Genomic DNA, 11,960 nt, shown 5'->3' on the forward strand with positions numbered 1-11,960 from the left:
CACCCTCGCCAACGCCCGCACATATGTCTCCACATGGGGCGAGGCGGGCACCAGGAGACAACGGATGCCGTGCTTCCTGGTCATGGTGGGAAAGGGGTCCCGGCCACTATAGATGGTAGCGGAGGCGGTGGGCGGGAGAGATGATGTAGCGGCAGGCAGGGAGACTGCCGCCACCTGGGCGTATGCCCTGGGGGCCAGGGGAGGGACACCTGCAGAGCTGGTGGAGGGAGCAGCGGGTAAGGACGCCGCGGCCAGTGTCAGGGCTGCAGCAGTGGGGGCAGTCCCTGCCATGGAGGGCCTGGTCTTTTTGGCGGGGCCCTTCCCCTTCTTCTTCCCCTGGCCCTTCCCACTGGTTGGGGGGCTCCCCCAGAATCTGAGGGGGCGAGGGATGTGGCAGCAGCAGAGGTCACTCCGGTGGGGGCAGGTGGTTTGGCAGCAGCAGTTGAGATAGAGGCTTTGGGGGGTGACGGAGGGGCAGGCGGGGGAGGGGTATCTGGGGCTGCTGGAGGGGCCCCACCCGTCACGTCCCCCACCATAATAAGCAGGGAGGGAAGGAAAAACACCAGAGAGAGGAGGGGAGAGGGGAGGCAAGTCGACCGCTCCTCCCCACTAGGCTGCAGGCAGGGGAGGAGGGTGCCAAAGGGGGTGGGCTGGACAGGGGGGCTATCAAGGGCTTGAAGGGGACAGTCACCGACAAGATAGGAATCCGGCTCCTCTAGCTGCACTAGGGGAGGAAGGTCACAAGAACGTTAGGGGGGTGCAGTGAGATGGAGCAAACTCAAACAGGGGAAGGGCACAAGCGCACGGACGGGGGCATGGGTGCACAGAGTAAGAGGCCACTCAGGGAGGGGGTACCCCGTGGGGAGAGGGAAGAGACAGGCCGGAGGCAGGACAGGGAACAGAGGAGCTAGCTTCAGAGGCCAGGGCGGGGCAAACAAACAAAAGCTGCAGAGGGAAAAGGGCAGGGCAGGCAAACAAAACTGAAGCCAAGGAGTGCTGGGGTAAAGGGGGGGGCAAAAAGGCTGCAAGGGGCAAATGGGGCAGGTAGCAAGGGACAAAGCTGGGGGCTCGCTAAAGGGGGTCCAGTCCAGTGGGATGGGGGGGACACGTGAGCTGTCAAAGAGTCAGTGCGGGCTGGCTGCCGCTTCGGGCCCAAAAGGTGGGGAAAGGGCGCAGCCGGCCAAGCAAGCAGTGGAGTCCCAGAGGCAGGAGCTTGAGGCAGATGGTAAGTGTCCACTGGGGGTGGTGGAGGAGGCAGCGATGACAACAGTAATGGTGGGGAGGGGGGACAAGCAGATGAACTGCGGGGCAGGCTCCACACCACACCCCTGGTGTCCCCACAAACACAGTCAAAACCCCCACCACAAGAGCACAGTTCAAAAGTTACTCAGCCATAAAGCCCCCTCCACAGCGGTCTGCAGAGTCCCCGTGCGCTCCCCAGCAGCAGACAGCCTCATCCCTGCCTCCGTCGGGGTCCAGCAGCTCCCAGGCAGCAACGGCAGCAGCAGCCCGGTGGCCAGGCAGGCAGAAAGGACCCTGCAGAGGTGGTGGTAGTGGTGTCCACAGCAGCAGTAGCGACAGCTAGGGTAGGGGTCCCTCCCTCCGGGGAGCAGGCCAGCAGCAGCAGCACCCAAGGGTTGTGGGGGAGTCCAGCAGCTAGTCAGCAACCAGGTAGCAGAGAAGGGGGGCCGGTAGTGTCTGGCCCAGCCAAGCCCAGCTAAAGAAGTAGCTGGAGCGCTGGTAGCAGCAAGAGCCCAAGGGCCAGCACTAGCAGCAGCAATCTCCCTCCTTCCTCCAGGCCAGTTGGGTTCATCAGAGGCAGATCTACTGGCCACTGGGCGAACAGGTTTCCATTCCCTGAATGACCAGAGCAGGAGCTGCGCTAGAGCAATCAGGAACCTGCTAGAACCAATTAAGACAGGCAAGCTAATTAAGTCACCTGGAGCCAATTAAGAACATACTAGAATCAATTATGGCAGGCAGACTAATCAGGACACCTGGTTAAAAAAGGATCTCCCATTAGTTAGTGGGAGGTATCCAAGGAGTAGTGAGTGAGAAGGCATGCTGCTGGAGAACTAAGGAGTACAAGCGTGATCAGGCTTCAGAAAGAAGATCCTGTGGTGAGGATAAAGAAGGTACTGGGAAGGCCATGGGGAAGTAGCCAGGGAGTTGTAGTTGTAACTGTAATGCAGCTGATACAGGAGATGAAGACACTTGCTATCCATAGGGCCCTGGGCTGGAACCCGTGTAGAGGGTGGGCCCAGGTTCCCCCCAGCCCCCTCACCAACTCCTGATGGGATACGGGAGGAGTTGACCTGGTCTGTGAGCAATACCAGAAGGGAAGGTCTAATTTGGAAAGGGATCTGGCCTGTCCCTGACCCACTAGGTGGGACAGCAGAGACTGTGGAGATTGTTCTCTGTTTTCCCCCATGCTGGCTGGTGATGAGATTAGCTGAGTGAATGGCAGGCTTGAGCCTCTAGCAGAAACGGCCAAACTGAGGGCTACCGTGAACCTCTGAGGCGAGCAAATCTGCCAAAAAGTGCAGGACCCAGCAAGGCAGAGGAGGAACTTTGTCACACTAATCATTGCTCTAATTCTATCACCACCCTAGGATTTATATGTGTTAGTTGCACAGACTATTCCCAACAGCAGTGGTGAGTGTAAAGGTAGGATATTGTCTGATCTCCCCTTTTACACCTGCAGTAAGGTGTCATCTCATAACTACTCCCAGCATCTGAGAACACTTCCCCAAACACCACAAACATGGACACCCCGATCTTTGGATCATTCAGCCCTTGCTTTGGGCTCATGGAGACGGAAACCGCTTCATAGTTAGTGATCTGGAATTTACGGTTGGTGAAAAGTGCTGGCTTGACAGCCCTGAAGAATGGAATCCTCTGCTTATGCCCACAATGGAGACTGAACAGGCAGCAGGAATACAAGCTTCTCCGCACCACCCTATCAATGTACCTCAGCCCTGACCTGGAAGCAGCTTCCCTTGGGCTGAAAGGGTAGTTCATTCTCCATGTCCATTCAGTACTTACCCTCCAGACGGAGACTGCACTCTAGTGCCATTCTGGGATGGGTTTTGTCATCTAGGCAATTTGTACTCTGAAGTACACTGAAACTCTCTTGCATTTCAGACTTGGTAGGTTACCAATAGCCTTCAGAATGAAGCTGAATAGACTAGGTCAGATTTGAATCAACAACTTGGAAAGTCTCCATATTCCATTAACAATCCCACTGCCATCCAGCCTCTCCCACACATTTTATTTTATTATTTTTTTAAATAACTCAAATCTGTCCGAACGGCACCAGGTACTAACCTTCTCAGCATGGTCAAGTGGATAGGGCACTAGCATGGGAGCTGGGAGACCTGGAGTCTAATTCTTGGTTCTGCCACTGATTTGCTGGGTGATGTTGGGCAATTCACATCACTGCTCTGTGCCTCAGTTTCCCCAGCTGTAAAATAAGGATGATAATACTGTGTAAAGTTCATGGAGATCTATGGATTAAAATATAAGCAAAACATTATTTTTGTAGATTGCACACTTTTCAAGTGCTTGAAAATCACCTACCACACTACAAGAGCTACCACAATCTAAAGAGTGAATAGCAATAATACGTGTTCATTTATTATTCTATGCTCTGGAAAAATATACTTCTGTTTCTGATATACTGCTGGATATCTGACAAATCCTGTGCTCGGAAGCAATGCCAATCAGGAATTGCGTTTAGTTCAAAGAATTATTTTGCATTGTTCACTGTTATGTAGGAGAGACACAAACATAAGGTTGCATCACCCAATGTCCTTGAGGGTATTCCTGTGGTTTGGTTTGAAATTGTGTGTACCATGAAAATACACAGCTTGATTTCTGGATATAATATTGTCTCGCACATGCTCCTATCAATGGGAGAGGTTTAATTTTCTTATTTAAAAAGAATGGAGGAAGCACTGATTTCATGCATGTTTACATTGGCTCTGTGCAATCCTTTTTCCCCCCCTTTCCTTAAAGATCATATAATATTTGTTCTAAAGCAATAAGGGCTGATGCACACAGCTCTGTGACTAAACAAGGAGGGTCCTTCATAAGTCACTGCTGTCAACTTAGAACAAAAACTGAGATGAATGGGGAAAAAATAAATAAATCTTTTGTTTTCAAAGCTAAATAGCCAAAAATGCAGCAAGAAAAGTTCCATAAAGGTTTAGCTTTCAGCAACACATAGTGGAAACAAAGCTGATTCCTCCTCGTGCTGTGCCCCCTGACCTCAGAGTTTTATATGTCACTGCCTAGAAGGCCTCCAGTCACGGCAGCCTCTGTGTATGGCTTTCCCAGGACTTTCAAGGTTTTCCTTGGGGGCTGTTTGGGGGGGGAAGGGTTTTAGCACCAGCTTCAGATTTAAAATAGCAGGGGGAGTTTACTGATTAATATTCATGAGGAGGGAACAGTCTGCTTTTTGTTATCATTGCCATTTCTCATGCAAGGTGCGTTTAAAGGGAGGAATACATTTAGAAACATATCAGACTATCACAACCACCACCACCTTTAGAGATATAGAAAGGCAGGAACCTAAGCAAAGCTCAAATGGTAAATATTTAACAGGGAAAGAATTTGCCTCCCCTTCTGTCCTCTCTTTTCCTGTATATATTAAACTCATTTCATTTTAACAAGGGGAACTGTGTTTCCCCAAAATCTCCACTCCTATTGAATCTCTGGGCCAAAGTGGATAGTTCACACACATGCCTATAAATCCCCTCCACCACTGGTACAATTGATTGTGTTCCTTTGTTTGCTTGGTTTTTAAAGTCACTACTGAATATTCACTTTGTAGCTGGGAAAGCTGTTAGTTCTATTTTTTGAGACGACACTTACAGGGACTGCTTGTCCATTCACTGACACCAACAGGAGCCAGGAGTAACTCCACTGAAGTCAATATATTTAAACCAGTGAAAAGCTGGAGTAAATAAAGAAAAATCAATAAAGCAAAACCTTTCGAAAGTAGCCTCTGATTTGGGGTGTCTTCATTTTTGGACACCCAACTTGAGAAACCTTGTGTCTGATTTTTAGAAGTGGTGAGCATCCATATCTTCCTTTGACTTCATTAATGGCATTCAACACCTTGGAAAATCAGGCTAGAGTTCTCATGTTAGGCACCCAAAAATCAGTGACCATTTCTGAAAATGTTAGCCAATGATGTAAAGCCTTTGAGAGTAAAGAGAAGCAAAGGACGTCTTGATTCTGAGCTTCTACACAGCAAGCGGGCAAGTATCACTGCTTATCTAGTAAACTCAGCTATTATTTGTAGATTTCAGTAGTAGCTGATTTGAGAGACACCACAGTAAACATGTTCGTACCTGAGCTCAGAACTGGTGAGAAACTGAGAGCACTTTAAATTTCTAAAAACTAAGAAATTTTCTCCTGGTCTCTTCTCCCCAGAACAAAGAGGCACTTTATACACACAGAGGGCATTTTCTGAAGGGTTTAACTGATTTAGAATAGTTATCAATGGTTTTCTGTCAAATTGGGAGGGTGTATCTAGGGGGGTCCTATAAGAGTCAGTCCTGGATCAGGTACTAGCCAATATTTTCTTTAATGACTTGGATAATGGAGTGGAGAGTATGCTTATAAAATATGAGGATGACACCAAACTGGGAGGAGTTGCAAGACTCTGGAGGACAAAATCAGAATACAAAAAACCTTGACAAATTGGAGAATTGGTTACAAATCAACAAAATGAAAGTCAATGAAGACAAGTGCAAATTACAATACTTAGAAAGGAAAAGTCAAATGCACACCACTGCAGAATGGGGACTAACTGGCTAGGTGGTAGCATTGCTAAAAAGGATCTGGGGGTTATAGTGGATCACAAATTGAATGAGTCAACAATGTTATGCAGTTGCAAAAATGGCTAATGCCATTCTGGGATGTATTAACAGGAGTGCTGTAAGACATGAAAAGTAATTGTCCTGCTCTACTTGGCACCGGTGAGGCCCTAGCTGGAGTACTGTGTCCAGTTCTGGGTGCCACACTTTAGGAAATATGTGAACAAATTGGAAAGAGTCCAAAGGACAGCAAAACAACAACAACAAAAGGTTTAGAAAACCTGACCTATGAGGAAAGGTTAAACAAAACTGGACATGTTAAGTCTTGAGAAAAGAAGACTGAGGCAGGGACCTGATAACAGCCTCCAATACATTAAGGGCAATTATAAAGAGGACTGTGATCAACTGTTCTCAGTGTTCACTGAAGGTAGGACAAGTAATGGACTTAATCCGCAGGAAGGGAGATTACAAAAATCTTTCTAATTATAAGGGTAGTTAAATTCCAGAAATAGGCTTTCAAGAGAGATTGTGAAATCTGGGTCAGAGGTTTTTAAGAGTTGGTTGGACAAATCCCTGTCAGGGATGGCCTAGGTTTACTTGATACTGCTCCAGTGCCAGGGCAAGATGTGATGACTCCTCAAGGTCACTTCCAGCCCTACATTTCTATGATTTTATACTTAAAGAGCACAAATCCCACTGAACACTAGGGAGACCTGTGCTTCTAAACCCAGATCTGGAAACTTGTGTCCGTGAAATAATGTTGGCTAAGGATGTGATTTTTCTTATGCTATTTCTATACCAAAAAGCCCTTATAGACATTAAGACCAGAAGGTCTGATCATCTTCTAGTCTGATGTCCTGCACGTTGCAGGCCACAGAACCTCATCCAACCACTCTTGTAACAAACCCATAGGCCCGAGCATAGAGGCTGTTATACCAGCAAAAAAGTGCCTTTGATTGCACAGTTTATTTTTTTGGTGGAAATGGTATAAGCTGTAACAGCAAAAGCACACTTTTGTCAGTAGAAGCTTTATCTACACAAGGAGGGTTTTGACCTGGTCTAGGGTAGACGGAGCCCTAAATCACAGTGCATTTGAAAATCCCACTCCTAATCTCAGCACTAGGACTTTTTATTTCCTTGAGTCACAAATAAAAGTGAACTTTTTTTTTTTTTTTTTTCTGGATTGCAGCCTACTGTGTCTCTGCCACAACCCTGAGGACCCATCTTACAGGACTTTCTTCACATCCCACCAATGCTACTACTCAGCGTCCTGGGGCCAAACCCTCAGGGGCCCTCACTCACACAGAAGTGAGCTGTATGATGGTTTGGCCAATCCAGAGGCTAGGCAGATTGGCCTTGTGAAGGGTGAAAGATGGCTTCTTAGACCCTCTGTAGACAGGGAACAAGGAACTCTGCTGGTCCTTCTCTCCTACATGCAGTGAAGGTGGAGGTTATTGCTACTAAGAGCCTCTGGGGAGCAGCTTGTGGGAGATACGGAGTGAGAGTCCAAGGATCTGGCACTCAGAAACAGCCCGCCAGGAACAGGAGTGCAAGGGGAAAGGTTGGAAGAATAGTCCATGTGGCTTGTACAGTCCCAAACACTTCCTTTCCTCTGGGTGGTGGGCATCTCTGATGGGGCCCTGTGCTGGCTGACAGAGCCAGCTCTGATGCTGTGTGAGACAGCTGACAGAACAGTTGTGTAACCCCCTTATGTCTCCTCAAGTTTCACTCATTCAGGGAGCCCAAACACCACCCCATGCTGGCATCAGGCTCCCCAGCGACTCCTGCCGCCGCCCCTGGCAGTGTGGTGCAGTGGAGTTAAGGCCTCCACCCCCTGGCAGCTTCAGAGCATCTCTCATGCTGACATGGCCACAGTGAGCCTATGCCCCCAGGCCTTGGGTGTGGATCCCAGCTGATCCACAGAGCTGTGATTACTCACCTTTGGAGCAGCAGAGTCAGGATTTGTCTTCTAGTGCAGGTCAATGTTGAGCAGTGATTAAATAATTGGAAACAGGAGCGTGAGCTCTGATCCCACCAGCCAAAGTGGAGGAGGAGCTGTGCCCTCCCAAGCCAGGGTAAGGGAGCTATGCCCCACCTCCCAAGCCCTTTAACCCCTGCTGTTGAGTGACACCAAGCATTTCCAATCCTACCCCCACCTTGAGGACCATGTCTGCAGCTCTCCTGCTTTGGAGAGCTATGCCGGATTCTGATCCTATTGCAAATGCAGCGCATGACCCGTATTAAGAAGGTAGGCCAAGAAAACCTGCATCTTTCTGCCTTTAGGGACCTGCTCAAAATACAGAGGACTTACCTTGAAAATGTTTTCCGTACTGTTTGATGTTGTGGAACCGTCAGTGGGAGTACAGAGAGCATTAGATGGGTGGTTATTGATTTGTTCTAGTTTTATTAAATTAAAGTTCCTTCAGACACTTCCCTCTCCACATTGAAATACCTACTCTGAACACTGCCGGGGGGGGGAAGGGAACTTGAAAGTTGAAACATTTATCTAAAGAAACCTGTGATGTGAAAATGGACTCCATAAAAAGTATATATTATTTATATCACTCATGTATTCTTTTGGGGTATGGTATTTCCAGCAATTTAAATTCTGGAAAAAATTGGAGGGGTGTGTGTGTGATATTTCTAATGTCAAAACGTCATATAAATCAAAACATGAAGAGAATAAAAATGAGGCTACCAAGGGACTTTTTCTTTTGTCAAGCAAAGAGGGGAAAGGAAGATTATACCATCAACCTCATTCTGTGACCCTGAGAGTTGAGAATTATGTTCTTTGTAACCTATATCCCCAGAGTAATGACGGACACATTAAGTGCCCGAAGTCACATGATGACTAGGCAAGACCTTTTATCCTTCCCAATGCCTATGTTTAGACACCAGTGGAGCAAAACAGTTTTCAAGAAAATGTTATACATTAAAATGAAAGTTGTGAGAATTAAGGGTGGTCAGCATCTCAAAGAAAGTGCACAGGACCTTAGAGTTGTTGGGCTGTTAACTGTTTTGAACTGGTTGCAGAGGAAGGGAGGAAATCTCAGTTGACACCCATTTTCAGTCACAGTTTGTTCTCCTGGTATAAAGAGGGCCTAAGTAGGAAATCTGCTAGGATCACCACAATGAGAGTCTGCAGAACACAGGGATAAACAGCATTCTCTCTGGGCCCAATTCTGATCTTACTCCGACATAAATCAGAACTGCCTTCACTCAAGTTGTATATCTGGTACAACAGGTGTGAGATCAGAGTGAGACATTCTCCCTGTTTGTATTATATTGTAATGAATGGTTCTGTTTGCATATCACTATTTCCTCTACTTAAAGTTAAAATTACTGTAGCCTGTGCTCTAATTGGGGGTGAGGAGTTTGGGGAAAAAAAAAATTCTGTTTTCCAAGTGACAGCAAGAGGAAGGGGTATGGCTCTGTCACCTATGCCCGCCCACACACACATGCCACCAATTCCAGCACTGTCTGTAGCAGATTTCATTTTTGAGAGATGTGTAGTTTTCCCATGAAGATGATATGAATAAAAGAGCTTTTCCCCTCACCAAACACAGTATTCAAAAGCACATGAGTGGGTTAAAATTTGCAGTTCTTTCTCCTCTCTGGCATTGGATATATTTTGAGTCAAGATGCATTTGTCTGAATCAGATTTTTTTTTAATCATTAATTGAAAATGTCTGTCTCTATCTATTCCCCCTCCATTCTCTACCCAATGAATCAGTAATTTATAACAAGAGAATCTGGCTAAACAAATTTCTAATTCAAACGCCATCTAATGGACAAAGAACTCTTTGAAAATGATTTTCATCTTCTGGCTCCTTTGGATGGAGTGGAAAGTTGCATTTTTACTGTTGATGGAATTCATCTGTCCCCTCAACTATGTCAAATCTGGTGTGCTGTACAGTAAGAGAATGTGGTGTTCAGTGAAGGAGGTGAGGGGGGGAAAGAAGGCCCTCTGTTATACGAGCCCAAGTCAAGCAATTTCCTGCCAATTAACATACGGCTGCTGCTAACATTTCTCCCAAGAACAAAGCTCCAGCTAAGGAGGAATTTTATACCAGTTGATACAAGGTTATCGATAAAAGCTGCCCTCGCTAAGGTCCTGGTATTGCTCCCATGGAAATAACTGACTTCAGTGCAAGCAGCATAGGGCCGTAGGGGAGTCCATAGCCAAATTTACTTTGACTGATGACATTAAATGATTGATTTCAAAAGCAGCCTCTAAACTTGCACTGACAATATCTCACATCTATGTTCACACCGGTGTAATTAACATGGAAGCTCCACATAAAAACTACATTTGCATTCACAAATATTGTCATTGAGTACACCAAAGGGTGTTGCAAGGCCAAATTAAATAACATTGAGATCCTTGCTATAGAAATGCCAAGGATTATTAGACCATGATGATAAAACTAAAAACCAGCCAGGAATCTTTGAGACTTCTTTCCGCAGACAAGTGTATTCAATTAACTTAATTATACAACGGTTGGGAGGCCTGAGTGCAATGTAGGACTTGGGAATCAGAATAATAGATACTTGTAATTATAACTATGTTGGACATTTTCTATCCTGAGATTAGGCTCTTTTCCTTTCCTCTTCTGAATCTTGTAGCTTCTTTGAGGAGGCTGGTGGGAAGAGGTTAAAGGTCACATCCAGCTGCCAGTAAGAGTGAAAAATGGTGGATACTGCCTCTGAGCTTGGACTATGAGTTCCATTATTTCTCTTTGTAATGGTGATACCTTCCCATGGAAGGCTTGAATGTTGCAAATTAGCGTTCTGACTTATCTTTCTAATTACCTCTTCAGGTGTAACAGCAAGCCAGCTGTTGGGAGGAACAAAAGAAGCAGCTTGCCAGTGTCCAGATTCAGGGATCTGTTACAAATGCCTGTAGAACTGTAAAGGGTCTGATTTGTTTTTAAGTGAATAAATAAAAAGGTCTTTTCCCCATTCCAGAAGAAACAAGGATCACACCACATTCACTTCAGCCCTGCACAGAAATGATGGTGAAAAGAACAGAAACTTCTGCAATGAACCGCTGAAGCTGTTGTCCACATAATTAGGTGAACCTTAGAGAAAATGTAACATACAAACTGAGCTCAAAGCGGGGAGATTACACATTATTCAAAAATGAGAGAGAGAAAGAGAGAGAGAGAGAGAGAGAGAGAAATGAGCCTAAAATACACTCCTGAGAAAGGATTGAATAAAGACTGCAGGATTTGGCCCTTGATGTCCACAATGTTCTTCCTATATACACATAAAAACTCCCATTGATGGGGGTGGACGATTTTATCCACAGATGCACAGGGATTGACTGTGTAACTTTCACTCATGCTGGCAAGCACTTACACAAGAAATCCCACAGATACTTTAATTTCTCATGCTTTCTCAGAATAACCCTTTGTAAACCTTATACTGAAATCTGATTCCTCAGCGAAATTTTCTTTCCTCCATCACACAACCAGGCTGCTTGATTATTGTAGGATATTACTCCTGGGGACTGGGATTCTACCATTTGGGGGAATTTTTTTTGTTTAGATAAAATAATCGTTGACATTAGAAAAGAAATCTGTCATATACAGAATTACATGGACTTTGCAAATCAACAGAAGGAATAGAAGACAAGTGGGGTTTTAGGATAAGAGATCTGGGACTTGATTTTTAGTAAATTATGCAAGTGGTATTGGTGCATATGCTTAGAATCTGATGCAATTCCCTTTAAAGTCAATGAAAAAAGGCTTTCACTGACTTCATTTGAACTGGATCAGGCCCTTATTGCATGTGCACTTACAGTGCAAAGATTTGTGCAAGCACATGGCCAGACAGGTTCCTATCAAGTCACATGTGGACATAATCCCTGAGTGCTGCATGTGGACATCCACCATGAAGCAGACGTTCAAAAGAGCTCATCATGTTGAGTACTGAGCACTTTTTTGGAAATCTGGTCCATAATTACTTGCCTAAATGGGAGCTGAGCTCTTTAATATCTGCCTCTGTTATGAGATTAGGACTTTACAGTTGAAAAACATGACCATCGGACATCAAAGTGTGACATATGACTGGCTGGCCGGCTGGAGAGCTTTTTAAACTTCTTATATATGGCATATTAAGGGGATTTACAAA

At 45.8% G+C, this 11,960-nt stretch overlaps 1 long non-coding RNA gene across 1 annotated transcript; it reads left to right on the top strand.

Annotated features, from left to right (window-relative positions):
• The first annotated feature begins 2,028 nt into the window (after positions 1-2,028).
• On the top strand, positions 2,029-11,658 carry LOC122458031. The gene is made up of 3 exons (XR_006277848.1): positions 2,029-2,120; positions 7,015-8,073; positions 10,646-11,658. It is a non-coding gene; the product is annotated as an uncharacterized LOC122458031 (long non-coding RNA).
• The last annotated feature ends 302 nt before the right edge of the window (positions 11,659-11,960 follow it).

The sequence above is a fragment of the Dermochelys coriacea genome, chromosome 11 (genome assembly GCF_009764565.3).
Source record: "Dermochelys coriacea isolate rDerCor1 chromosome 11, rDerCor1.pri.v4, whole genome shotgun sequence".
NCBI classification, from domain to species: Eukaryota; Metazoa; Chordata; order Testudines; family Dermochelyidae; genus Dermochelys; species Dermochelys coriacea.